General features: G+C 44.1%; 2 pseudogenes; one reads left to right on the top strand and one right to left on the bottom strand.

The window, feature by feature from the left end:
- Positions 1–990: 990 nt before the first annotated feature.
- On the bottom strand, positions 991–1,146 carry LOC127493496 (mitochondrial import receptor subunit TOM5 homolog; annotated as a pseudogene).
- LOC138850706 (COP9 signalosome complex subunit 6-like) overlaps positions 1,025–26,635 on the top strand; it is a 61,480-nt pseudogene continuing 35,869 nt past the window's right edge.

Below are 26,635 nucleotides of genomic sequence, written 5' to 3'. Positions count from 1 at the left end.
TTGTCTTTCTGAACATCTTAGACCACCAGACCCACATGGGCTCCCAGGAGGCGGCCTATACAGGTGACTGGGGGCTCTGATCAGAAAGCTTCTGCTTTCTGTGTGCTGTGGCACAGTAGGCTAAGTCTCCACCTGTGGCACCAGCATCCCATACAGGTATTGGTTCATGTCCGGGCTGCTCCTCTTCTGTCTAGCTCTCTGCTATGGCCTGGGAAAGCAGTGGAAGATGGCCCAAGTGCTTGGGCCCCTGCACCCACATGGGAGATCGAAAAAAAGCTCCTGGTTCCTGGCTTTGGATCAGCCTGGCTCAGGCTGTTGCAGACATTTGGGGTGTAAACTGGTAGATGGAAGACCTTTCTTTCTGTGTCTCCCTCTCTCTAACTCTGTCTCCCAAATTAAAAAAAAAAAAAAAAAAAGGCAGAAAGGCCAGAATATCAAGGTGATTAACTCCTTTGAGCCACTGTCTGACATAGTTGAAGATTATCATTGACAAGGAATATTATTATTTTTTAAAATTTATACATTTTTATTAAAAATATAGCCTAATGGTCCTGTGATTCAATGTCACTCTGGCTGTGTTTGACTTCCATACAACCAAACTAATTATAAGGAACTTCACAGATACACTCCAGACAGAAATAAAAAGGTAAGCAGAAATGATTGACAAGATGGGGCTATTTCAGACATTATTCCCTTATAATTAATACTTGCTAGAAAATGGAATCAGACCTTCTTTACATTGACACTGACATTCATGGAGACTGCCCAACACAGGCAGAAGGGACACCATGACTACAAGTCTTCGTATTTCCTAAGTAGTTTTATATTTTAGCTACGAAGGTCAATTCCCAGAGCCAAACTTGTTCTTAACAAGTAGAATTTTTATGTCCATTCAGAGTCTCATACACCTTTCTGGGCCTATTCATTTGCAGAAAGGAGTAGAAACCGTAACCAGGTTCATCTCATGCATCCGAGCGTGATGCCCAATCTTCATGTGCTGTCCAACTTCTTTAAGATAAAAGGAGTGACTCAGAGCAGGGCCACGTAGATGAGGAGGTTCTGTGTAGAGGATGTCACATCCTCGTGCATCTTCCATTTCAGCTCCTCTGGGTGCAGCTTCGGTGCGAGGCCTTCAGTTAGGAACATTCTGGTTGTGCCTCACCGGCTTCCAGCTGCAGTGACCACCTTAGTGCTCTCCCCACCTTAGTGACCACCTTGAATCTGGAACTCTGACAAGGAGTGTTAATACACCATGGGAGAGCAGTACAGATGGGTATTCAAGGAGCTGGAGTTTCTGGGTTTATGTGTTACAGAGGGCTGCCTGACCCTTCCAACATCCACGTCCGTAAACAAAGAGCCCCCTCTTTCTTAAGTTGAACCCTATGGCCTGTCAGCATTCTTGAGTGTCGTTGATATCATCGATGGAGAAGCAACAATGCTGTTTGCTGAGCCTACCTACACTCTGGCCATAGAGCAAGCTGAAAGCATCAGCATCGACCGTGCGGCCTGAATTGACAGCAACAGGCAGTGGTGAGAGCTCCGCTCTGGCTAAACTCCCGATATCACAGCACAGAGCCATCAAGATGCTGCACAGCTGGGTCAGGCTCATCTTGGAGCACATCAAGGCCTCCGAAGCAGGAGATGTCCTCTTTAGCCATTAGGTCCTGCAGGAGGCTCTGCTCTGTGCCACTGCCTCTCAATGCTCAGACAAGTTCAAGACAGACTTTCATGATCGATGGAATGATGTGGGATATATGGCTTAGCTTGGCACCATCACCAAAATGTACAACACCATGAACCAGTTTGTGAACAAGTTTGGCATCCCCTATGATCGACAAGGTGTCAGCAGGTAAGTGTGGGAGCTCTTCTGATGGGAGGGTACCTGAAGGGACAATGCAGAGGGGTCAGCCAGCTATCCCAGTGGGAGGGGTGCTGCACTCCCTTTAGAGAAATCACTGTCATTAATTGAAGGAGAATGGTCCCCTCAGCACCCCTTAGAAATGCCAATGTCAGAAAATAAAAATAAAAGAGGAAACAGTCTAGATTAAAAGAGACAAAAAAGATATGACAACTAAATGCAGTATGTGATCTTGGATTTGATTCCGGAAAAGGAGAATAATCTCTTCAGGACAAATGACTTTAATATGGACTGCAATTAGATAGTAGCATTGTGGCAATTTATATTTATTTATTTATTTGAAAGGTTCTGTGATAGGGGTTGGAGGGAAGGGTGGAGGGAGATCTTTCATCTGCTAATTCACTCCTGAAATGGCCGCAGCAGCAAAGACTTGGCCAGGTTGAAGCCAAAGCCAGGAAATCCACTGCCTGTTTTTCCCAGGTGCATTAGGCAGGGAACTGGTCAGAAGCAAAGGACTCAGGACTTGAACTGGCACTCCAACATGGAATGCGGGCATCCAAGTGGTTGCTTAACCTGCTGTGCCACAATACCCACTCCTGTATCAATGTTAAATGTCCTGATTTTGGGACTGGTGCTGTGGCGTAGTTGGCTAAGCCTCTGACTGCTGTATCATCATCCCATATGGATGTTGGTTCATGTCCCAGCAGCTCCTGAAGAGCTCAACTCTCTGCTTACAGCCTGGGAAAGCAGTGGAAAATGGCACAAGTCCTTGGGCCCCTATATCCACATGGGAGACCCAGAAGAAGCTCCTGGTTCCTGGCTTTGGTTCAGCCCAGCTCCGGCCACTGAGTCCATTGAGGAGTGAACCAGAGGATGGAAGACTTCTCTCTCTGTCTGTAATTCTACCTCTCAAATAAATAAATAAAATATTTTTTAAAATAAAAGAAGTCCTGATTTTTTTGTATCTATACTATGGTTACATAAGAGAATATTTTTAATAGATTTTTTTAAAGATTTATTTATTTATTTGAAAGTCAGAGTTACACAGAGAGAGAAGGAGAGGCAAAGAGAGAGAAAGAGAGAGGTATTCCATCCACTGGTTTGCTCCCCAATTGGCAGCAATGGACGGAGCTACGCCGATCTAAAGCCAGGAGCCAGGAGCTTCTTCCGTGTCTCCCATGTGGGTGCAGGGGCCCAAGGACCTGGGCCATCTACTAGTCTCCCAGGCTTGAGCAGAGAGCTGGATCACCGGGTTCTAGTCCCGGTTGGGGCACCGGATTCTGTCCCGGTTGCCCCTCCTCCAGGCCAGCTCTCTGCTGTGGCCAGGGAGTGCAGTGGAGGATGGCCCAAGTGCTTGGGCCCTGCACCCCGTGGGAGACCAGGATAAGTACCTGGCTCCTGCCATCAGATCAGATGGAAGACAAAGCTCCCGGCTTTGGTCTTAGCCCAGCTCTGGTCACTGCAGGTACCTGAGGAGTAAGCCAGTTAATGGGATCTCTCTTTGTCTCTCTGCCTCTTAAATAAATAAATAGATTAATTAATTAACTAAAAATAAAGCAAATGAAACAAAATGTAAATAATTTATGATTTGGATAAAGGACTCATAGAAGTTCTTATGCTGTTCTTGGTTTGTAGCCTTTTTTTTTTTTTTTTTAAGATTTATTTATTTATTTGAAAGTATTACATAGAGAGAGAAGGAGAGGCGGATTGAGAGAGGTCTTCCATCCACTGGTTTGCTCCCCAATTGGCCGTGACGGCTGGAACTGTGCTGATTGGAAACCAGGGGCCAGAAGCTTCTTCCAGGTCTCCCATGTGGGAGCAGGGGCCCAAGGACTTGAGTTATCCTCTACTGCTTTCCCAGGCCATAGCAGAGAGCTGGATCAGAAGTGGAGCAGCCAAGACTCAAACCGGCACCCACATGGGATGCCAGCACTGCAGGCAGCGGCTTTTCCTGCTTCTCCACAGCACCAGCCCCGAAAGGTAGTCTTCCATTTGGTGGTTCATTCCCCAAATGCCTACAACAATCAGGGCTGGTCCAGGCCAAAGCGAGGAGACAGGAGCCAGGAATTCAATCCACATGAGTGGCAGAGACCCAATTACTTTAGCCGTCATCGCCTACTGCCTCCCAGGATGCACATTAACAGGAAGCTCAAATCAGAAGTGGAGCCAGGACTTGAACACAGGCACTCCAATATGGGCTGCGGGCATCCTAAGCGGCGTCTTAACTGCTGCACCAAATATTTGCTCCCCTTGTACTCTTCTTGAAATTTTTCTGTAAGTTCGACATTCTATTGTTTTCAGTTACTTATTCCACTCCCTCACTCCCTCACTTTAAAGAGGTGAAAATTCAGATTTTGAAAGATGAAGACTTGCTTATGGTCACGCAGTGAGTGGCAGAGTTAGAGCCAAAACCCACGTCTCCAGATGTCAATCCTCTTTCAATACCACTAACGGAATCCTCTGGTGTTTGCATTTGGATGGCAAAGGTTGAGCCACCCCTTTTACTTCTCCTTTTTAGTTCCTTAGACTGGTTCCTTCTACTAGAGAACCAGAGTAACGTAACTAAGTGCTGCTTTCAGTTCCTTCATGACTAGACGAGGAGTGGTTCGAAGGTTTTGAACTGTACAGTTGGGATATCCTTTTTCTCTTGTAGTTCCAATAGCTTTCTTAGTGCCAGCCCTCTGCAATGGTTTTCTATTTTATGGTGTCACTTGTAGACCCTCTTCTATAGAATGGTGTATTACTATTTACACTTCCTCCCATTGGCCTTTCCGTTTCAAGGCCTCTGCAATATTATCTACACTAAAGATAATTTTATGGATTTCATTTCTGTGTTCTATGACTTAGTCTTCTCATTTGGTGGAAAATTAAAGCATCATATACTGGAAAAAAAGATAATATCTCAGAATTATATAGAATTATATTCTTTTTTTTTTTTTTTTTTTTTTTTACAAGTAGAGTTAGACAGTGAGAGAGAGAGAAAGGTCTTCCTTTTTCTGTTGGTTCACCCCGCAAGTGGCCGCTACGGCCGGCGCATTGCAGCTGGCACGCTGCACCGATCCGAAGCCAGGAGCCAGGTGCCTCCTCCTGGTCTCCCATGTGGGTGCAGGGCCCAAGGACCTGGGCCATCCTCCACTGCCCTCCCGGGCCACAGCAGAGAGCTGGACTGGAAGAAGAAAAACCGAGACAGAATCCAGCACCCCAACCGGGACTAGAACCCGGTGTGCCGGCGCCGCAGGCGGAGGATTACCCTAGTGAGCCACAGTGCTGGCCGATTATATTCTTAAGGAGCCCATGCTGTGGCGAATCAGGTAAATCGCCGCCTGCAGTGCTGGCATCCCATACGGGTGCCTGTTCAAGTCCTGACTGCTCTAATTCCAGTCCAGCTCTCTGCTATGGCCTGGGAAAGCAGAAGATGGCCCAAGTCCTGGGCCCCTGGCTTTGGATAGGCACAACTCCAGCTGTTGTGGCCATCTAGGGAGTGAACCAGTGGATGGAAGACCTCTCTCTTTGCTTCTGCTTCTCTGTAACTCTGCCTTTCAAATAAATAAATATTTTTAAAAATTATATTCTTAAAATAAGGAGATTATATTTAATCACAATAATAGATAGCAGGGGCCATTTAATAGTTTTTACCAGTTAACTAAATAATACCAGTTTTGTCAAATAATTAGGAAACCAAATCTATCATTTTTCCCTTTTTCTGGCTCTTGGCTTTGGATCGGCACAGCTCTGGCTGTTGCAGCCAATTGGGGAGTGCACCAGTGGATGGAAGACTTCTCTCAATCTGCCTCTCCTTCTCTCTCTGTGTAACTCTGACTTTCAAATATATAAATAAATCTTAAAAAAAAAAAAAAAAAAGGAAGTAGAACAGCCAGGACTTGAACTGGCACCCATATGGGATGCCTGTGCTTCAAGCCATGTCTTTAACCCACTGAGCCACAGCACCAACCTCAAATCTATCATTTTCCATGTAAATAAGTTTAAATCAGCTAATTGATAATTATCATCAGTGTGAGGACTCTTTGTCTCCAAATGAGGTAATTCAAAATATTAGGTGAACCCTGGTGGGCCTTTGGTGCAGTGGTTAAGATGCCACTTGGGATGCCCACATCCAGTGCAGAGGGTCTGAGTTCAAGTCCCAGCTCTACTTCTGATTCTGGCTTCCTGCTAATGGCCACCCTAGGAGGTAGCAGAAAATAGCTTAATTACTTGGATATCCACCAGCCACATGGGAGACCCAGATTGAACTCCAGGATTCTGGCTCTGGCCTGACATATTATATATATATATATATATATATATATATATATATATATATATGGCATTTAGAGGGTGAAATCAGCAAATGGGGGGCCGGCGCCACAGCTCACTAGGCTAATCCTCTGCCTTGCGGCACCGGCACACCGGGTTCCAGTCCCGGTCCGGGTGCCAGATTCTGTCCTGGTTGCCCCTCTTCCAGGTCAGCTCTCTGCTGTGGCCCGGGAGTGCAGTGGAGGATGGCTCAAGTACTTGGGCCCTGCACCCCATGGGAGACCAGGATAAGTACCTGGCTCCTGCCATCGGATCAGCGTGGTGCACCGGCCACAACGTGCCAGCCGCAGCGGCCATTGGAGGGTGAACCAACGGCAAAGGAAGACCTTTCTCTCTGTCTCTCTCTCTCTCACAGTCCACTCTGCCTGTCAAAAAAAAAAAAAAAAAAAAAAAAAAAGAAAGAAAGAAAGAAAAGAAATCAACAAATGGAAGATATATCTTTGGCTGTCTCTGTCTCTATGCCTTTCAAATAAATAAATAAATTTAAATTAAGCTCAACCATATGAAATTACCACTTTGGAGGCTGACATTTGGCCTAGTGGTTAAGATGCCCATGGTCCCACATGGGAGTGCCTGAGTTCAATTCCTAGCTCTGCTCCCAATTCTAGCTTCCTGCCAATGCAGACCTTAGGAGGCAGTGGTGGCTCAAGTAGTTGGATTCCTCCACCCACATGGGAGACCTGGATTCAGTTTCTGCCTCCTGGCTTCAACCTGGCCCAGCTTCAGTCATTGTTGGCATCTAGGGAGGGACCCAGTGAATAAGAGCTCTCTCTCTCTTTCTCTCTGCTTCTTGAATACATTTTTTCAAAAATGAAATTATCATTTTTGTAACAGTTGAATCTCAACAATTTCATATGGTTCATTCTAATAGCAGTAATCATATCATGAGGTAGTGTTGTATTTTCTTGTCTCTCACTGCATTGGTAAAAGCTCCAGGCATCTGCTCTTGACTTTGCATCTTCTCAGTTTTCTTTTCCTGCCCAGGCTGTTTCTCTATCCTGTTTCTCTATCACAGTCTCGGTGAGATTCTTGTTATGCTTCAGATTCTTCCAAATATCCATCTTGGCTTGCATTACCTTCTGCCACTTGGGAACCTTCCAGGGATTCATAGAAAGTTAGAGACAGGACAGCCGTTGAACCTAGAGATTAAGATGCTTATTAAGACGCCTGTATCGCACTTTGGTTCCCTGCTAACGTGGACCTTGGTGGGCAGTGGTTATGGCTCGGATGGCTGGGTTTTTGCCACCCAGGTGGGGGACCTGGATTGAGTCCCCAGCCTCCAGCTTTGCCACCGTCCCACCCTCCCCCCATGTGTGAAGTGTGCCAGTGGGTCGGGATGCTTTCTCTCTCTCTCTCAAATTTAAGAAGATTTTTTTTGTTTTGTTTTCAAGAGAAAGAATATCAGAGTCAGTTTGTTGAGTCAGATGAAGAAATAGAGGTTTACAGAGGATGAATGACCTGTACAGCGTCACAAAGCCAGCATCTCAGATGTACGGCAAGCATGCAATACTCTGGCTCACTGGACTGTCTTCCTATCTCTGCACTCATTCTATCTGGGTAGACCAGTTGTATGGACTTGTGTCTGTGAGTCAGTATTTCCCTCTGCTCTCTCTGTTCCCTCCTCTCGTTTTTCATGGTTCTTAATTTTCTTGTTTTTAAATTTATTTTATTTTATTTATTTTGACAGGTGGAGTGGACAGTGAGAGAGAGAGAGAGAGAGAGAAAGGTCTTCCTTTGCCGTTTGTTCACCCTCCAATGGCCGCCATGGCTGGCGCGCTGCGGCCGGCGCATCATGCTGATCTGAAGCCAGGAGCCAGGTGCTTCTCCTGGTCTCCCATGGGGTGCAGGGCCCAAGCACTTGGGCCATCCTCCACTGCACTCCGGGGCCATAGCAGAGAGCTGGCCTGGAAGAGAGGCAACCGGGACAGAATCCGGTGCCCCGACTGGGACTAGAACCCGGTGTGCCGGCGCCGCAGGCGGAGAGCATTAGCCTAGTGAGCTGCGGCGCCGGCCATGGTTCTTAATTTTCATCAGTCACCCGTGTCTTCCTTTTTTCCTCAGTCTTATTTTTCCATCCAAGAACAGACATAGCTTGTGTATTCTATCTTTCTCTTTTCAGCTTTGCCATTGTTGAAAGGTGAAAACATAACTCTGTTTCTTGGTTTTTAAAATCAATTTAGGTCTCCCACATGGGTGGCAGGAACACAATACTTGAACCATCATTGTTACCTCCCTGGGTCTACATTAGCAGGAAGCTGAAATCAGGAACTGGAGCTAGATACAGAACCCAGATACTCTGATACAAGATGTGAGTGAATTAACAAACAGCTTAATTTTAGGTCAAATGTCACCCCTATTTGCTGATCTTTATTTTCTGGGGCATTCATGAGGAGTAACTGGGATTTTTTTTAAAATTTATTTTAAAAACAATGAAAGATGCCCTTGCATTTACATATTTATAAAATATTTATTTAGTTATTTGAGAGACAAAAACAGAGAGAGGGAGACAGAGGTTTTCCATCCACTGATCCACTCCCCAGATAGCCATAATGGCTGGAGCTGTGCTGATCTGAAGCCAGGAGCCCAGAGCTTCCTCCAGGTCTCTCACGTGGGTGCAGGGGCCCAAGCACTTGGGCCATCTTCCACTGCTTTCCAAGGCTATTATCAGGGAGCTGGATCAAAAGTGGAGCAGCTGGGACTTGAACCAGCACCCAAATGGGATGCTGGAGCCACAGGTGGAGGTTTAGCCTACTGTGCCACAGAGCCAGCTCCTGTGTGTTTATGTATTTATTGTGCATTATCTTATACTAAGGTTCGTAAATATCTGTCCCTACAAGAAATTTTCCATAGCCCAATAGAAAAGAATCGGCTTATTTTTTTTTTTAAATAATAGTTTTGAATTACCTCTGACTCTGTTGAAGATATACCATGTCATTGTTCCCAAGACACTGAACTGTTGTTTTGAAAAGACATTTGTGAAGCATGTTCACAGGAACAGAGTAAAATATCAAGAAAAAATTGAGGGGCCGACGCGATGGTACAGCGGGTTAGGGCCCTGGCCTGCAGCGCTGGCATCCCATATGGGCGCTGGTTTGAGTCCTGGCTGCTCCACTTCTGATCCACCTCTCTGTTACGGCCTGGGAAAACAGAAGATGGCCCAAGTCCTTGGGCCTGGCTCCTGGCTTAGGATCAACTCAGCTCCAGCTGTTGTGGTCATTTGGGGAGTGAACTAGCGGATGGAAGACCTCTCTCTCTCCCTCTCCCTCTCTGACTCTACATCTCTCTGTCACTCTGTCTTTCAGATGAATAAACTAAATCTTAAAAAAAAAAATGTGAGGCCGGCGCCGCGGCTCACTAGGCTAATCCTCCGCCTAGCGGCGCCGGCACACCGGGTTCTAGTCCCGGTCGGGGTGCCGGATTCTGTCCCGGTTGCCCCTCTTCCAGGCCAGCCCTCTGCTGTGGCCAGGGAGTGCAGTGGAGGATGGCCCAGGTGCTTGGGCCCTGCACCCCATGGGAGACCAGGAAAAGCACCTGGCTCCTGGCTCCTGCCATCGGATCAGCGCGGTGCGCCGGCCGCAGCGCGCCAGCCGCGGCGGCCATTGGAGGGTGAACCAACGGCAAAGGAAGACCTTTCTCTCTGTCTCTCTCTCTCACTGTCCACTCTGCCTGTCAAAAAAAATTAAAAAAAAATAAAAATAAAAATAAAAAAAAATAAGATTTATTTATAAAAAAAAAAAAATGTGAGCATGAAGGAAGTGAAAGATTTTAGAGTAAGGAATACATCTCTGGGTTCTAAGTACATTGTAGGAATTTTTAAAGGGGAGGGCAGGGGCAATTGCTTTCTTACAGTTTATAAACTTTGAAGATACTCCAGAGTGATATAGATACTAAGTAGCAAACCTTGGGAAAGAATTTTTTTAAACTTGGTACTTTTATGAGCATCTTAGGGTTTCCCTTATTTGAAGACTTAGCTTTTGTAAGTTCCCTGCAAACACCTCATTTTGTCAGTATTTGCATCTTTCAGTCCAGGAATTTGGTTCTCTGTACTTGACCTGCTTGGGGAACAAATCAACTTTCTCAGGTTTGTGATAGTCCAGATACTTCTGAGTTTGATTAGTACGCCTGATGGATCTCAGAAGTCATTGGAGGTCAGTGTCTGTTTTGTTTTTATCCATCTGCTGTGTAGCATTTCTAGGAATCCTCTTTGGGTTTCTTTTATTAGTCATGTTTTTATTCCCATCACCTTCTTATATGTAAACTAAGTCTTTGTTGAAAGCAATTTATGGCAAAATTGTATAATTTTCTTTGGAGAGAAACAGGTGGATTTGTAGGACTATGTGAGTATCTCTCTGGTCTCTTTTCCTTTTCAAGATTTAATCACTCTGTTTGTTGTTCATGGATCCAGTCTGGGGAACAAAAACAAAAACAAAAACAAAATGCCAGATGAGAAAGACTTCATCTGGAGTAAATGGAGCTACCATTAATAATTGTAAATGAGTTTTAAAGACTTCATGATTCTGTCTTAATAAGGTAATTCTCTAATTTTTTCACTTACAAACTTGCCGAGTTCTATCAGTTGTTACTGTTAGATAACTAGAGCTGAACAGATGTAGTGTTTATTTCAGGATACATTCATAGTACATAGTGATGCTGAGATGTGACAGATGCATTACCAAGTACTTTATCAAATATAAAAGAATCAGTGCTTATTACTCCTGTCTCTATTTTGCAAGTGTTCCTTATAAACACAGTGGCCAATACATTTTAAGAACTATCACCTTAATTTATTTTATTTATTTAACTAATAGTTATCTTACTTGTTGAACTGACTTCCATCTCCAGAAAAAGAGCCTTATTGACAAACTTTAAAGGGTGATTCATTATTGATGACTACCCTCATAAGTTTCTTCTTAAATGAAGAGTTTAGCTGATGAGCTTGATTTAATCTAGAAGCTGTTTAGAGGTTAAGATGCCCACATCTGGGGCCGGTGCTGTGGCATAGTGGATAAAACTGCCTCCTGCAGTGCCGGCAACCCATATGGGTCCCAGTTTGAGTCCCAGCTGCTCTACCTCCAATCCAGCTCTCTGCTGTGACCTGGGAAAGCAGTAGAAGATGGCCAAAGTCCTTGGGCCCTTGCATCCACATGGGAGACCTGGAAGAAGCTCCTGGATCCTGGCTTCGGATCGGCTCAGCTCCGGCCATTGTGGCCATTTGAGGAGTGAACTAGCAGATGGAAGACCTCTCTTGCTCTGCCTCTGCCTCTCTGTAACTCTGCCTTTCAGAGTGTCTGGATTCAGGTCCTGGCTACGTGCTTCTAAGTTCAGTTTTCTGCTAATACACATGAAGTGTGGCAGCAAGTGATGGCTCAAGTGGTTGAGTCACTACCACCCATGTGGGAGCCCAGAATGCAGCTCCTGACTCCTGACTCCTGGCTCTGGCCTGGCCCAGCCCTCTACACTGTAGCCATTTTGGGAGTGAACCAGCAGATCTCTTTCTGGGGCCGGTGGTATGGCATAGTGGGTAAAGCTGCTGCCTACAGTGCCAACATCCCTTATGGCCACCGGTTCAAGTCCCGGCTGTTCCTCTTCCAATCCAGCTCCCTGATATGGCCTGGGAAAGCAGTGGAATATGGCCCAAGTGCTTGGGCCCCTGTACTCCTATGGGAGACCCAGAAGAAGCTCCTGGCTCCTGTCCTGGAGCAGATGGAAGACCTCTCTCTCTCTCTCTCCCTCTCTGTAACTCTGCCTTTCAAATAAATAAATAAAATAAATAAATCTTTTTTTAAAGAAAGATAACTGTCTGTCTGTCTGTCTCTCTCTCTGTCACTCTCTGCTGCCTGCCAGGATGCATTAGTAGGAAGCTGGATCAGAAGTGGAGGAGCCTGGAACTGATGTTGTGGCATAGTGGCTTAAGCCACCACTTTTTTTTTTTTTTTTAAATATGAAAATTTTTTTAAAAAGCAAAAGAAGGAGGTTATATACAAAACAAGGACCTGGAATCCATAAGCTGATTCCAAAAATGAAATGAATAGAAAATCTGTGGTGAAGCCAGAACATTCCAGCCCTGCTGCAGAGAAGGGCTGTCACACCACATTCAGTCGGCTGAAGATGGATTGGGAGAGATGTGTCTGTACATCAGTTCCAAGTCGCTGTTGCCTGTGCAGTCACCCAGCTCTTCCCAAGACTGAATGTGCAGTCCTGTAAGCCACCACTTATGGGCACTCGTTCAAGTCCTAGCAGCTCCACTTCGGATCCACCATCCCTGCTGATGGTCTGGGAAGGCACAGGAGATTGCCCCAGTGTTTGGGCCCCTGTGCCTATTGGGAGACCTGGGGAAAGCTCCTGGCTCCTGGCTTCAGCCTGGGCCAGCACAGGGCATTGCACCCAATTGGAGAGTGAACTAGTAGACTGGATGAAGATCTTTTTCTCTCTGTTTCTCTGTCTCCCCCGCCCCCATAAATCTGCCTTTCAAATAAAATGAAATAAATCTTTTTTAAAAAAGAAGTGGAGGGTCGGGACTGGGTGCAGTGGGTTAATCCTCCGCCTGCGGTGCCAGCATCCCATATGGGCGCCAGTTCTAGTCCTGGTTGCTCCTCTTCCAGTCCAGCTCACTGCTGTGGCCTGAGAAAGCAGTAGAAGATGGCCCAAATGCTTGGGCCCCTGCACCCACATGGGAGACCAGGAAGAAGCTCCTGGCTCCTGGCTTCGAATCGGCACAGTTCCGGCCATTGCAGCAATTTGGGGAGTGAACCAACAGAAGGAAGACCTTTTTCTTTGTCTCTTCCTCTCACTGTCTGTAACTCTACCTGTCAAATAAGTAAATAAAAATCTTAAAAAAAAAAAAGAAGAAGAAGAAGTGGAGGATCCTGGATATAAATCAGCGCTCTGATATGGGATGCAGGCAGCTGAACCTTCTGTGCCACAATACCTGTCAAATAAATGTTTTTTTTTTTTTTTTAAAGATTTATTTATTTGAAAGGCTGAGTTACAGAGAGAGAAGGAAAGACAAATATTCCATCTGCTGGTTCACTCCACAATGGCCGTGAGGGCCAGAGCTGGGCAAGACTGAAGCCAAGAGCCCGGAGCTTCAATCAGGTCTCCTATCTAGGTACAAGGGCCCAAGGACTTGGGACACTTTCCACTGCTTTCTTGGGCACATTAGCAGGGAGCTGGATCAGAAGTCGAGCAGCTGGAACTGGAACCAGTGCCCATATGGAATGCTGGCATTGAAGGTGGCAGCTTAACCTGCTATGTCACAATGCCAGCCCTATTTTTTTTTTTAAGATTTACCTTTTTTATTTGATTTGAAAAGCAGAGTTACATGGAGAGAGGGGGACACACAGAGAGAAATCTACCATCCTCTGGGTTACTCACCAAATGGCTGCAATGGCTAGGGCTGGGTCAGGCTGAAGCCAGGAGCCTAAAACTCAATCCTAGTCTCCTAAGTACTAGGGCCACCTTCTGTTGCTTTCACGGGTGCATTAGCAGGAAGCTGGATCGGAATTGGAGCAGCCTGGCTTGAACTTGAACCCATATAGGTTGCTGGTGCTGCAAATGGCAGCTTAACCTGCTATTCCACAATTTTGGCCCCTAAAAAAAATGTTTTTAACAACAGCAACACTACCTAGATTCATTCTACTTGGACAAGGTGTACCAATCTATTATAAAGTGTTTCAAATATCCTCATTTTCTTTAAAAACTTTCTAATAAATTGGCTATGATAATCTTGTTCTTCTCTTCTAGTCATCCACTAATGTATACATATATCCACATATGTATATATATTAAAGACTTATTTATTTGAAAGGCAGAGAGAGAGAGAAATTTTCCATCTGCTGGCTCATTCCCCAAATTCCTGCAACATCTGGGGCTGGGCCAGGCTGAAGCCAGGAGCCAGCAACTCTATCAGGGTGTCCTGTGTGGCTGGCAGGAACTCAAGTACTTGATCTGTCATCTGCTGCTTCCCAGGTGCATTATCAAGAAGCTGGGTGGGAAGTAGACTAGCTGGGACTCAGACTGGCACTTCAGTATGGGATGTGGTTGTCCCAAGCAGCAGCTTGAGCCGCAGCACCAAAGTACTCACCATATCATCCATTAATGTGCATTCCAGTGTTTCCTGAGTCAACTGAATTTCTGGAGATGTTATTAGGTGTTTAAGGTGAAGTAAATTTGTGAACACTGTATATTCCTTTCTTGAATATATTCATGATCTGTATTAGTATACTAAAGGCTCTCAAAGGTCTAAAGTAAAAGAAATCTGCTTCATTTTGTTGAGCCCATTGTACTTAATAAATGCATTTTAAATGGAAGATTGTAATTCAAATGTCGTTTTCCACATGAAGACTTTCATGACTCCCACAGGCAGAATCCAATGTATCTGCCATTGAATTCACATAGCTCAGAAATACTTAATACAGTGCTATAAAAGTGGTAGTTTCTATTATATTGTGATGTAATATTTTGATTGCAAGCAACAGAAAACTCATCTCAAGCTGTCTAAAACAATTAAAGGAATTTAGTCATCAACTGAAAATCCAGGCAAAGCTGAGTCTTCAGTGTTGAGGCTCAATGATGTTAGCAAACACTTTGTTTCTTTGCATTTCTCCTTCTAGAGTATTTGACATTTCTAAGTTTGCTCCTTTGTGGTGTCAATACAGCTGCAGGGACTTCTAAGAGAGCCCTCCTCTCTGTGCGTTCCTCACTTCCATTAGAACATCTCTTAAGGAAATTCCTTCAGAATAATAAGGAAATGTCTTTCACAGAAGCCTCAGCAAAGCTCTTTTCATATCTCATTGACTTGAATGAAGGTCATCGGCTTATTATTGATATAATCAATGTTCATGGACATGGCCATGAATATACTGGGCCTAAGCTAAACTGGACCCACTCCTGGATTAGGGGTGAAATCAACTTTCTTAGAAGCTTCCTTATGTGATTTCATGTAAGAGAATATGGGTACTGCTACTTAGGGGAAGGAGGAGCAGATGTTGGGCAGCCAAAATCAACAAAAATCCAGTACATAAGGCTTTGCACATTAAACTACTTCTGTATTAGTTAATATACTAATTAATACATAATTCATTCATGCATGAATACTTCCATATTAGTTAATCTGGTTCACAATAAAAAACTTGTAAATAAACATTCCTTACATCAATGTTCATAATAGTCAAAAAGTATAAACAACCCAAGTTACCATCAACTGATGAGTGTTTAAACAAAATGTGAAATATCTATAAAGTAGAAATTTTTTTTCATCAGTAAAAAGGAATTAAACGGGACCAGCACTCTGGTGTAGCGCCTGCAGCGCTGCCATCCTAAATGAGTGATGGTTCAAGTCCTTGCTGCTTCACTTTCAGTCCAGCTCTCTGTTAATGCAACTGGGAAAGCAGCAGAAGATGGCCCAAGGCCCCGTGGGAGACCTGGAAGCAGCTCCTGGCTCCTGACTTTGGCCTGGCCCAGCCCCAGTTGTTTCTGCCATGTAGGGAGTGAATCAGCAAATGGAAGATCTCTCTCTCTCTCTCTGTGTCTCTCTCTCTTTGTGTCTCCTTCTCTCTCTTTGTAATTCTGTCTTTCAAATAAATCAATCTATTTTTAAAAAAAGAAATGAAATTGCTACAACACAGATGAACTTGAAAAAATTATGCTAAGTCAAAGAAATCAGCCATTGCAGGTCACACATTATGTGACTCCCTTTATATGAAATTTCCAGAATAAACAAATCCAGAGAGGCAGAAAACAGATTCGTGACCACCAGAGGACGGGGGAGGGGTTTGGGCCTGATGGCTAATGGGGACAGTGTTTCATTAAAGGGTGAAGGAATTGGTGGTGTTACTTGTACAATCTTGAGAATACCTTTGAAATCACTGGATTGTTCACTTTAAATGGTAGACACTACACAATATATAAAAGCACTGAAATGCCACATGTTACCCCATAAATTATACTTTTTACACACTTAAATGTATTTTTGTGGCCTGTGTTGTGGCATATCAGGTTAAGCCCACCTGCAGCTCTAGCATTGCATTTGAGTACTGAAGAATCTCAGCTGCTCCACTTCTGATCCAGAGCCCTGCTAATGTGCCTGGGAAAGCAGCGGAGGACGGCCCAAGTGCTGAGCCCCTGCACCCATGTGGGAGGCCTGGAGGAGGCTACTGGCTTCAGCCTGGCCCAGCGCTGGCTGTTGTGACCATTTGGGTAGTGAACCAGCAGATGGAAGATCTCCCTCTCAATCTCTCTCTCTGTGTCTCTCCCTCTTTAACTCTTCCTTTCAAATAAATAAAATTAATCTTTAAAAATTTTTTTCTCATTATGTATTTGAAGACAAACACACGCGCACGTGTGCACACACACACACACACACACTCTTGCTCCCATTTGCTGGCCCACTACCCAGATCCCCCTAGCTGAGGCCAAAGCCAGAAGTTCAACCCACTTCTCCCACATGGGAGGCAGGAACCCAATTATTCAAGTGATCATTGCTGCTTCCCAGGATTTTCACCAGCAGGAAGCTGGAGCCAAGAACAGAACCAGACATCTAACTCAATCCTCTAATGCAGGACATGGGCATCCTAGCTACTAGAACAAATAACCATGCCTATATAATTTTTGTGTCAGTTAAGCATAAGAAAACTAATTTTTTTAATTTAAAGTGGTAAATTTTGTGACATGAATTAACATAGCAGGTACCCAAAAATGAGCTCCATGGTATGTGTGTGTGTGCATAAACATGTATTCCCTCTCATATCTATATATGTATAAGAGAAATGCATATACATATGAGAGAGTATGTGGGTACATACATGAGATAGAATATGAGATAGATAGATAGATAGATAGATAGATAGATAGATAGATAGATATAAATGTTTTAGAAGCTCATTTTTGGGACAGCAATGTGGCATAGTAGGTTAGGCCTCTGCCTGTGGTGCCAGCAATACCATATGGGCACCATTTCATGTCCCAGCTGCTCCTCCTCTTTTTTTTTATAATTTTTTATTATTTATTTATTTATTTGAAAGTCAGAGTTACACAGAGAAAAGGAGAGGCAGAGAGAGAGAGAGAGAGAGAGAGAGGTCTTCCATCCACAGTTCACTCCCCAATTGGCCACAATGGCTGGAGCTGCACTGATCCAAAACCAGGAACCAGGAGCTTCTCCTGGGTCTCCTATGCGGGTACATGGGCCCAAGGACTTGTGCCATCTTCTACTGCTTTCCCAGACCATATCAGAGAGCTGGATGGGAAGTGGAGCAACTGGAATTCAAACTGGTGTCCATATGGGATGCTGGCATTGGAGGCGGTGGCTTTACCCGCTATGCCACAGCACCGGCCCCGCTGCTTCAGCTCCTCTTCTGATCCAGCTCTCTGCTTATGGCCTGGGAAAGCAGAGGAAGATGGTCCAAGAACTTGGGCCCCCACACCCACATGGGAGAGCAGGAAGAAGCTCCTGGCTCCTGGCTTTGGATCAGTCCAGTTCTGGAGTGAACCAGCAGATGGAAGACCTCTCTGTCTCTCCTCACTGTCTGTAACTCTGCCCCTCAAATAAATAAATAAATGAATAATTTTTTTAAAAAAAGCTCACTTTAAAAAATTCATTTATTTGAAAGTTAGAGTTACAGAGAGAGAGGAAGACAGGGAGAGAGAGACAGAGACAGAGACAGAGAGGTATCTTCTATCTACTGGTTCACTCTCAAGATGGCTGCAATGGCCAGGGCTGGACCAGGTTGAAGCAAGACGCTCCATCCATTTCTCCCATGTGGATGACAGGGACCCAAATACTTGGGCCATCATCCACTGTTTTTCCCAGGCCATTAGCAAGGAACGACCAGAAATGGAGCAGTGGGAACTTGAACTTGGGATGCTGGCATCACAGGCATCAGCTTTACCCACTGTGCCACGTTGCCAGTCTCAGGAGCACATTTAAAAATATATATTTGTTTGCTTATTTGAAAGACGAGTGACAGAGAAAAGAGAGGGAGAGACAGAGAAAGAGAAAGATCTTCCATCTTCTGGTTTACTCCCAAAATGCCTGCAACAGCCAGGGCCGGGCCAGACAGAAGACAGGAGATTCCATCCCAGTCTCCCACATGGGCAGCAGGGGCCCAGGTATTTGAGCCATCATATGCTGTCTCCCAAAGTGCTCATTAGGAGGGCAGGGGATTGGGATCGAAGGCAGGAGACTTGATCCCAGGCATTCCCATATGGGATGTGGGCATCCCAAGTGTTGGCTTAGCCTGCTGCACCACAGCAACCATTCCTAGTTTTCTCTTTCTTAAATTAGTGATGGATATGAGTGCAAACCAGTATCTTTGTAACTAAAAAGTTTTAAACTATATTCAAAGATTGTGTTTTACTTTGGTTGGTTTCTTTTGTGATCTGTCATTTGCACAGATACCATTTGGACACATACTATTACAGAATGGAGCTGGTTAGTACATGTTTTCCTCATTTGCACAATATTTATTTCACTGATTTACTTGTAAAAATTGCTTTCATTTCATTTTCAGCTTCAAGAGCAGAGTTTAACTGGGGCTTTAAATTTCCTTCATCTGATTAGTGCTTATGATATTTATGTTATTTTTAAACACTATTACCTTGGATTTGTGTTTCCTCCCTAGAGGGTTTTAATCATATTAGTACCATTCAAGTTAATGGTTTCTGTACTTAGCTTCATAAAGGCAGGATGTGGAAAACCTGTGTGTGCAGGTAAAATTATTGGCGATGCAAATAATCATGAATCTGAAAAAGGGGAAGACCAAAAAATAAGTTTATGGTCTAAATTCTTTCTGGCTTTATTTTTAGATTTGATTTAATTTATTTTGTTTATTTGAAAGGCAGAGAGAGAGAGAATCTTTCATCTACTGTGTCACTTCCCAAATGTCTACAACAGCCAGGACTGGACCAGGCTGAAGCCAGGAGCCAGGAACTCCGTCCAGGCCTCCCATGTGGGTGGCAGAGATTCAAGACTTGAATCTCCTGCTGCCTCCCAGGGTGTGCATCAGCAGGAATTGGGAGTGAGCCAGAATTCAAACCCAGGCACTCTGAAACAGGATGCAGGCATCTTAGCTGCTAGGTCACATGCCCACCCTTACCTTGCACTTTCTTTCTGGTTTTATTTAAACTTGCCACTCTTCCTTCTCACTACCGCAGTTGATAAGTGAGATAAAGAGCCTGCCTAGCTCTACCGTTCACAGTCCTTAAGTACTTTTCATAACCCTTCCATCGCGAGGGTAGGGTGGGGGTGTAAGGCGGCAGCTACTACCGGCTCTGACTTGTTCTTAAGATTTCCAAGAAACTCTGTGATATATCCGTCCTTCTATGAAATAACAGGATGCTGTCTGTAAGAACTGACAGTCCCAGTGTGACTTGTGATCTTTTCTTTAAGCTACAGGTGTTCTCTTTTCCAAATCCTATTTTTTACCATTTCACTTATAAATAAAATGGAAAGAATGGTGCAATGGCCATCCCATACACCCTTCACTTAAATTTCTCAATTGGTAACATTAACGTTTTACCTTATTTACTGTGTATTGATGTAGGTAAATGTGTTTAAAATACACATACATATATAACTTTTAAAAATATGATTTTGGGGGCCAACATTGTGGTGCGTTGAGTTAAGCCACTGCCTAAAGTGCCAACATCCCATATGAGTGTTGGTTCAAGTCCTGGTTTCCACACTTCTGGTCCAGCTCCCTACTGATGTACCTAGGAAAGCAATGGAAGATGGTTCAATCACCTGAGCCCTTTTCCTCATGAGAGACCTGGATAAAACTTCTAGTTCTTGGCTTCAGCCTGGCTGATCCCTGGCCTTTGCAGCCATTTCGGGAATGAATGAGCAAATGGAAAATCTGTCTTTCCCTCTCTCTGTGTAACTCTGCCTTTCAAATAATTAAATAAATCTTTAAAAGAAATATGATTTTTTTCAAAAGTAGGTTATAAGTTGTAGATATCATGACACTTTTCTAAATATGCTAAATATTTTTAGAAATATTTACATTTCTAATACATTTTCTACTGTATTAATTTCCTATGGCTGCTGTAACAAATTGCCCCAAACTTGGTGAGTTAAGAAACAGAAATTTACTCTCTCAGTTCTGGAGGCCCAAGTCCAAGATCAGGCAGTAGAGCACTCCCTCAGGAGATGCCAGGAAAGAATCTGTTTTTCCCCTGGTCCAGGTTCTGGTACTTATTGGCATGATCTGTCATGTGACCACGTCATTCCTGCCCCTGCCTCTGAGATCACATTGCCACCTCCTTATCCCTGAATTTAGGAACCACTCAGATGACCCAAGGTTATCCCTTCACCTCATCATCCTTCATTATGTCTACAGAGACTCTGTTTCCAAATGACAGTCGCAGGTCCTAGGGGTCAGGAAATGAACATATTGTTTGGGGGGGGGGCACAAATCAGCCCAATATACCTACTTAACCACATTTAAATGTCACCCTTATGAAATTTAATATAGATACAATTTTATTACCTGTATATATGACCCATATTAAAATGTTCCCAATTGTTCTTGTAATTTACTTTATAGATTTTTTTAAATTCAGGATTGCATTTAATCCTCAACTCTCTTCACTTTACTTTATTCTAGAAACATTCCTCCATAATTTTTTGATTTTTTTAAATGACCCTTGCCATTTTTAGAGAGTAAGGCCTTAATTTGGATTAATATTATTATTTCTTTATAATTATACACTTTTGACAAAAATATTACATAAATGTTCTTTAAGAAACACCATACTGGAGCAGGTGTTTGGCACAGTGGTTAGCAAGCTGGTGTGTTTGCCTGAAGCACCTAAGTCCTGGCTCCTGCTACTGCCCTTCCTGGGAGACAGCTGTGGATGGCTCAGCTGGTTGGGTTCCTGACTCCCATGTGGGATACAAGGATTGCATTCTGAGCTCCCAGCTTTGGCCCATCCTAGATCTGAATTTACAGAGAGAACCACCAGATAAGAGGAGGAGCTCTCTCTCTCTCTGTCTTTGCATTTCAAATAAATAAATAAATATTTTTTTTGACAAGCAGAGTGGACAGTGAGAGAGAGAGAGAGACACACACATACATACACACACACACACACACACAAAGAGAAAGGTCTTCCTTTTTTCCGTTGGTTCACCCCACAATGGCTGCTGCAGCTGGCGCACTGCGGCCAGCGCACTGCACTGATCCCAAGCCAGGACCCAGGTGCTTCTCCTGGTCTCTCATGCGGGTGCAGGGCCCAAGGACTTGGGCCATCCTCCACTGCCTTCCTGGGCCACAGCAGAGAGCTGGCCTGGAAGAGGAGCAACTGGGACAGAATCTGGCGCCCCGACCGGGACTGGAACCCGGAGTGCTGGCGCCGCAGGCGGAGGATTAGCCTATTGAGCTGTGGCGCCGGCCAATAAATAATTTTTTATAAAAAGACATGTTTGGGGGTCAGCGCCATGGCGTGGAGGGTAAAGCCACTTTCTGTGGTCCCGGCATCCCATATGGGCACTGGTTCGGTCCCAGCTGTTCCACTTCCAATCCAGCTCCCTGCTATGGCCTGGGAAAGCAGTGGAATATGGCCCAAGTGCTTGGGCCCCTGCACTCTTGTGGGAGACCCAGAGGAAGTTCCTGGCTCCTGGCTTTGGATTGGTGTAACCCTGGCCATTGTGGCCATCTGGGGAGTGAACCAGCAGATGGAAGATCTCTCTCTCTCTCTCACTCTCTCCCCCTCTCTGTAACTCTGCCTTTCAAATTAATTAATTAATTAATTAACATGTTCAAGTGGTGATGGGCCACTTGCCTGGTTCCTAGTTATTCCCTGATAGCCATTTTTTTTTGACAAGCAGAGTGGACAGTGAGAGAGAGAGAGAGAGAGAGACAAAGAGAAAGGTCTTCCTTTTTTCCGTTGATTCATGGTTTTTTTTGTTGGTTCATCCACCAAACATCTGCCAAAGAGGTCTTAATAATGTACCATCTGCTCACTCTTTTCTTTAGCTTTCTGCCCCAAATTTAAAATAACAAATATGGAAAAATGTAAATATCTGAGTGCAGCAGGTGAGTTTCTTGAACATAATTGAAAATTTCTACACAGATCTTGGGAAATTATATTAAAGCCACTTGGGTGATCACTAATATCTCCGGGGCCTAGGGGCAACAACTGTTGAAAAGAAAGACTTTCACAGATCAATGAAACATCTCAAACTATCAGGAGCTGTGGAATATTAGACATTTTTACTCTTACTAAGTAAATATTTTATTTTATTTATTTATTTGAAAGCGCTACAGAGAGGGAGGGAGAGAGATCTTCCATCTGCTGGTTCACTCTCCAGATGGCCACAACAGCCAGGGCTGGGCCAGGCCAAAGCTAGGAGCTTCTTTCCAGGTCTATCACATGGGTGACAGAAGCCCAAAAACTTGGGTCATCTTCTACTGCTCTCCCAGGCCCATTAGCAGGAAGCTGGATCAGAAGCAGAGCAGCCAGAACTTAAACCATACGGGATGCCAGTGTCTCAGGCTGGGACTTAACCTGCTGCACCACAGCACCAGCTCCAGAAATTTTTTTAAGCATTAAAACGTCCAGGGGATGACAAACCACTGAAGAAATTTGTTTTTTAGAGTTGTAACATCATAGAATCATGAATCTGGTATATTAGAGATGCCCGTCATTTCTCCTAGACTCACATCTCCTTCTCAGAAGCCTGCATTCCCAAAGCTAGTATCTAGTGAACACCCTATTTACTGAATGACCCTGTCTACCTGACCACAAGAACAAGAATGGGCCCTTGACTAGAGCTAATGAGACTTTTGTCTTATAGGAATAAATTAAATTGAACAGATTTTAAAAAAAGATTTTTTTACTTGAAAGGCAGAATTACAGAGAGACAGAGGTAGAGAGAGATATCTTCCATGTGCTGGTTCACTCCCCAAATGGCCACAATGGCCAGAGCTGGGCCAATCTGAAGCCAGGAGCAAGGAGACAGGACCCTCCTCTGGGTCTCCCACGTGGGTGGAGGGGCCGAAGCATTTGGGCCATCTTCTGCTGCTTTCCCAGGCCATAGCAGGAAGCTGGATTGGAAATGGAGCAGCTGGGACTTGAACCAGCAGCCACATGGGATGCCGGCGCTGCAGGCGGCAGCTTTACCTGCTATGCCGCAGCACCGACCCCTGAACGGACTTTCATTGTTGATAATGGTAGACATGTAATTCACATCAACCCTCCTGTTGAGTACAGTTAAAGAAGCTGGATAAAACATTAAAAAGCATCTGCCAAAAGCATTTAATAACTAACAAGATAATGAAGAATTAACTGGGCCAAGATTTTGGATAGGTAAGGAATTTAGAGTGATGAGCCTGGCGTTATGCTGTTTTATCTGAGGCATTTGATGATTCGGAAGAAGTAATTAGGAAGTTAAGATGCATTTTTTGGCAGCATAAAGAGCCCATGGGAGCCGAGGGGCAGGCCTTCAGCGCGGTGGTTAAGACACTGCTTGGAGCGCAGGCCTGTGGTGCAAGGGTTTAAGTCACTGCCTGGGAGTCCTGCATCCTAGAGCAGATTGCCAGTTTTGAGTTCAGGTTCCTCTGCTTCCTATCCAGCTTCTTATTGATGCACCTGGGAGACAACAGAGAATATTTCCTCAGTATAATTCATTGAAAATCCTGTTCTTTCCCTACTGAATGATTTTGACACTCCTGTGGAAAGGGCTTAGTTCTGTACTCTATTCTGTTCCTACCACCATGTGGGAGACCTGGGTGGAGCTCCTGGCTTCTGGCTTTGGGCTGGCCCTGCCCTGGTTATTGTAGGCATTTGGGGAGTGAACCAGCAGATGGGAGATTCTCTCACTCTCTCGCTCTCGCTCTCGCTCTCTTTCATTCTCTTCCCACCCCCCACTCCCATGTCACTTGTGACTTTCAAATAAATAAATCTTTAAAAAATAAAAATGACATCACTTGGCACATCCATATCACATATGGGAGTACTTAGGTTCTGGTCCCTGCTCCACTCCAATTCCAACTTCCTACTAATGTGCTCCCTGGGATGCAGCAGATGATTGGAAGTGGAGCAGCCGGGACTCAAACCAATGCCCATATGGGATACCTGCACTGTGGGTGGAGGCTTATCCTTCTACGCCACAGCCCCAGCTCCACAAATATAATTTTTAAAAAGGAGACCATGGGGCCAGAAGTTGGAGTCCAAGACTCACAAAGAATGGCAACTCTGATAATTACCCTCTGCATTGGCCTAGGACCTTAAAACAGTGCACTATAGGTGTAAGGTAATCAACTCTCATATAGACTGCAGACCAACTTCAAATCACCAGAAAAATTTCAGGGCCTGAACTTATGTTAAATTGGCTCTAATCTCTAGAGGGAAAAACAAATAAAAATCCACTTTGGAGGAAAATAGCATCATCCAAGGCATCAAATTATTTCAATAATTAAAAAAATACATTGTTTAATATAAAGATAACCAGGCACATGAAAAAAGACACCATGAGTAAGCAGAGGAAAGAATAGATAATAGAAACAGACTCACAGGGATCTTGTATTTTGCAGTGATTGGAAACAGATTATAGAACAAATCCGTGTTCTTCTGTTTTTATTTCTGTAGAAAATATTCCCCAAAGCACAACTGCTACATTAATGATGTCTTAAATTTTAAAAGATATTACCATCATAATTTCCAAAAAAGTGATAGCAATTTTTGTTTCCCCCAGCAATGTGTGAGAGTTCTCATCTCCCATATTCATTCCAGTGTTGAAATTGTTGATAATCTGAAGAGTACACAATAGCATCTTTAAAAAGTCTACTTTGCATAGAGACAGGTTTGACCAACAGAATAGAACAGAGTGCAGAGCTAAGCCCTTTCCACAAGAGTGGCAAAATCATTCAGCAGACAAAGAATAGGATGTTCAATTAAATATATTGAGAATCCTGGACATCCACATGTGAAAGTCTCTTACTTTACATCATACACAAAAATTAACTCATAATAGATTAAAAAAAAAACCCTCAACATGAGAACTAAAATTATAAAACTCTTAGATGAAAACATAGGAGAAAAATCTCCAAAACATTGAACTTGGCAATGATTTCTTGTATATGACACCAAAATCACAGGCAATAAAAGAAAAATTAAGTTGTACTATATCAAAATTAAAGCCTTTTTGTGCATCAAAAGATACTATCACCCCTGAAAAGGCTGCCACAAAGGGAGAAAATGATTGCAAAGCACATATTTGATAAGGGATTAATATCCATATACAAAAAAGAACTCCTAGAACTCAATGACAAAAAAAATCACAATTTAAAAAATTAGGAGTGAGCATTTGACATAGCAGTTACAATACCACTTGGGATGCCTGCCAGCATCACATATTTGAGTGCCTGGTTCAAGTTCCAGCTCTGCTCTCAATTCCAGCTTCCTGCTAATGTGCAGTAGATCATGGCTCAAGTAGTTGGGTCTCTGCCACCCACATGGGAGACAGAAGTTGAGTTTCTGGCTCCTGATTTTGGCCTATTCAAGCCTTGGCCGTTGTGGTCATTTAGGGAGTAAGCCTGTGCAAGGAAGATCTCTATCCAACTGTTTTCCTCTCTGTGACATCCAAATAAATTTAAAAATAAATGAATGAATAAGTTTTTAAAAGATTTATTTATTTATTTGAAAGGCAGAGTTACAGAGGAGAGAAAGAGAAACAGAAAGAGAGAATCTTTCATCTGCTGGTTCACTCCCCAAATGGCCACAATGGCCGAAGCTGGGCTGATCTAGAGCCAGGAGCTTTTCCCACATGGGTACAGGGGCCCAAGGACTTGGGTCGTCTTACGCTGCTTTTCCAGACACATTGGCAGAGAGTTGGATTCGAAGTGAAACAGCTGGGACTCAAACTGGTGCCCATATAAGATGTCAGCACCGCAGGTGGCAGCTTGACCTGCTACACCACACCATCACCCCCCAAAAAGTGGATTTAAATAGGTTGAAGAAAAATGGAGATGAGAAAGTAGAGACAACGAATACAGACAAAACTTTGAGTAGTTTTATAAAGAAACAGAATGCTGGGAGGTGGTGAAGTCGGAGGTGGGTCAAGGAAAACTAACAATATTTTTATATAAGAACCAATTGTGGGCTCCGGGGTTTAAACCGCCACTTGTAACACTAGCATCCCATGTTAGAGTGCTGATTGGGGTCCCACCTGCTTCATTTTTTGATTCAGCTTCCTGTTAATGCACCTGGGAGGGCAACAGAAGATGACCCAAGTACCTGGGACCCTGACACCCATGTAGGAGACCAGGAAGGATTTCTTCACTCCTGGCTTCAGCCTGGCCCATACCTGACTGTTGCAGCTATTTGTGGAGTGAACCAGTGGATGGAAGATCTCGTTCATATTCATTCTCTCTCTCTCTCCTCCTCCTCCCCCTCCCCCTCCCCCTCCCCCTTCCACTCCTCATCCTCTTCCTCCCCACACCTCACTTTAACTTTCAAATAAATAAA

Source organism: Oryctolagus cuniculus, chromosome 7, assembly GCF_964237555.1.
Source record: "Oryctolagus cuniculus chromosome 7, mOryCun1.1, whole genome shotgun sequence".
Lineage (NCBI taxonomy): Eukaryota > Metazoa > Chordata > Mammalia > Lagomorpha > Leporidae > Oryctolagus > Oryctolagus cuniculus.
This window is presented reverse-complemented; position numbering and strand designations above follow the sequence as displayed.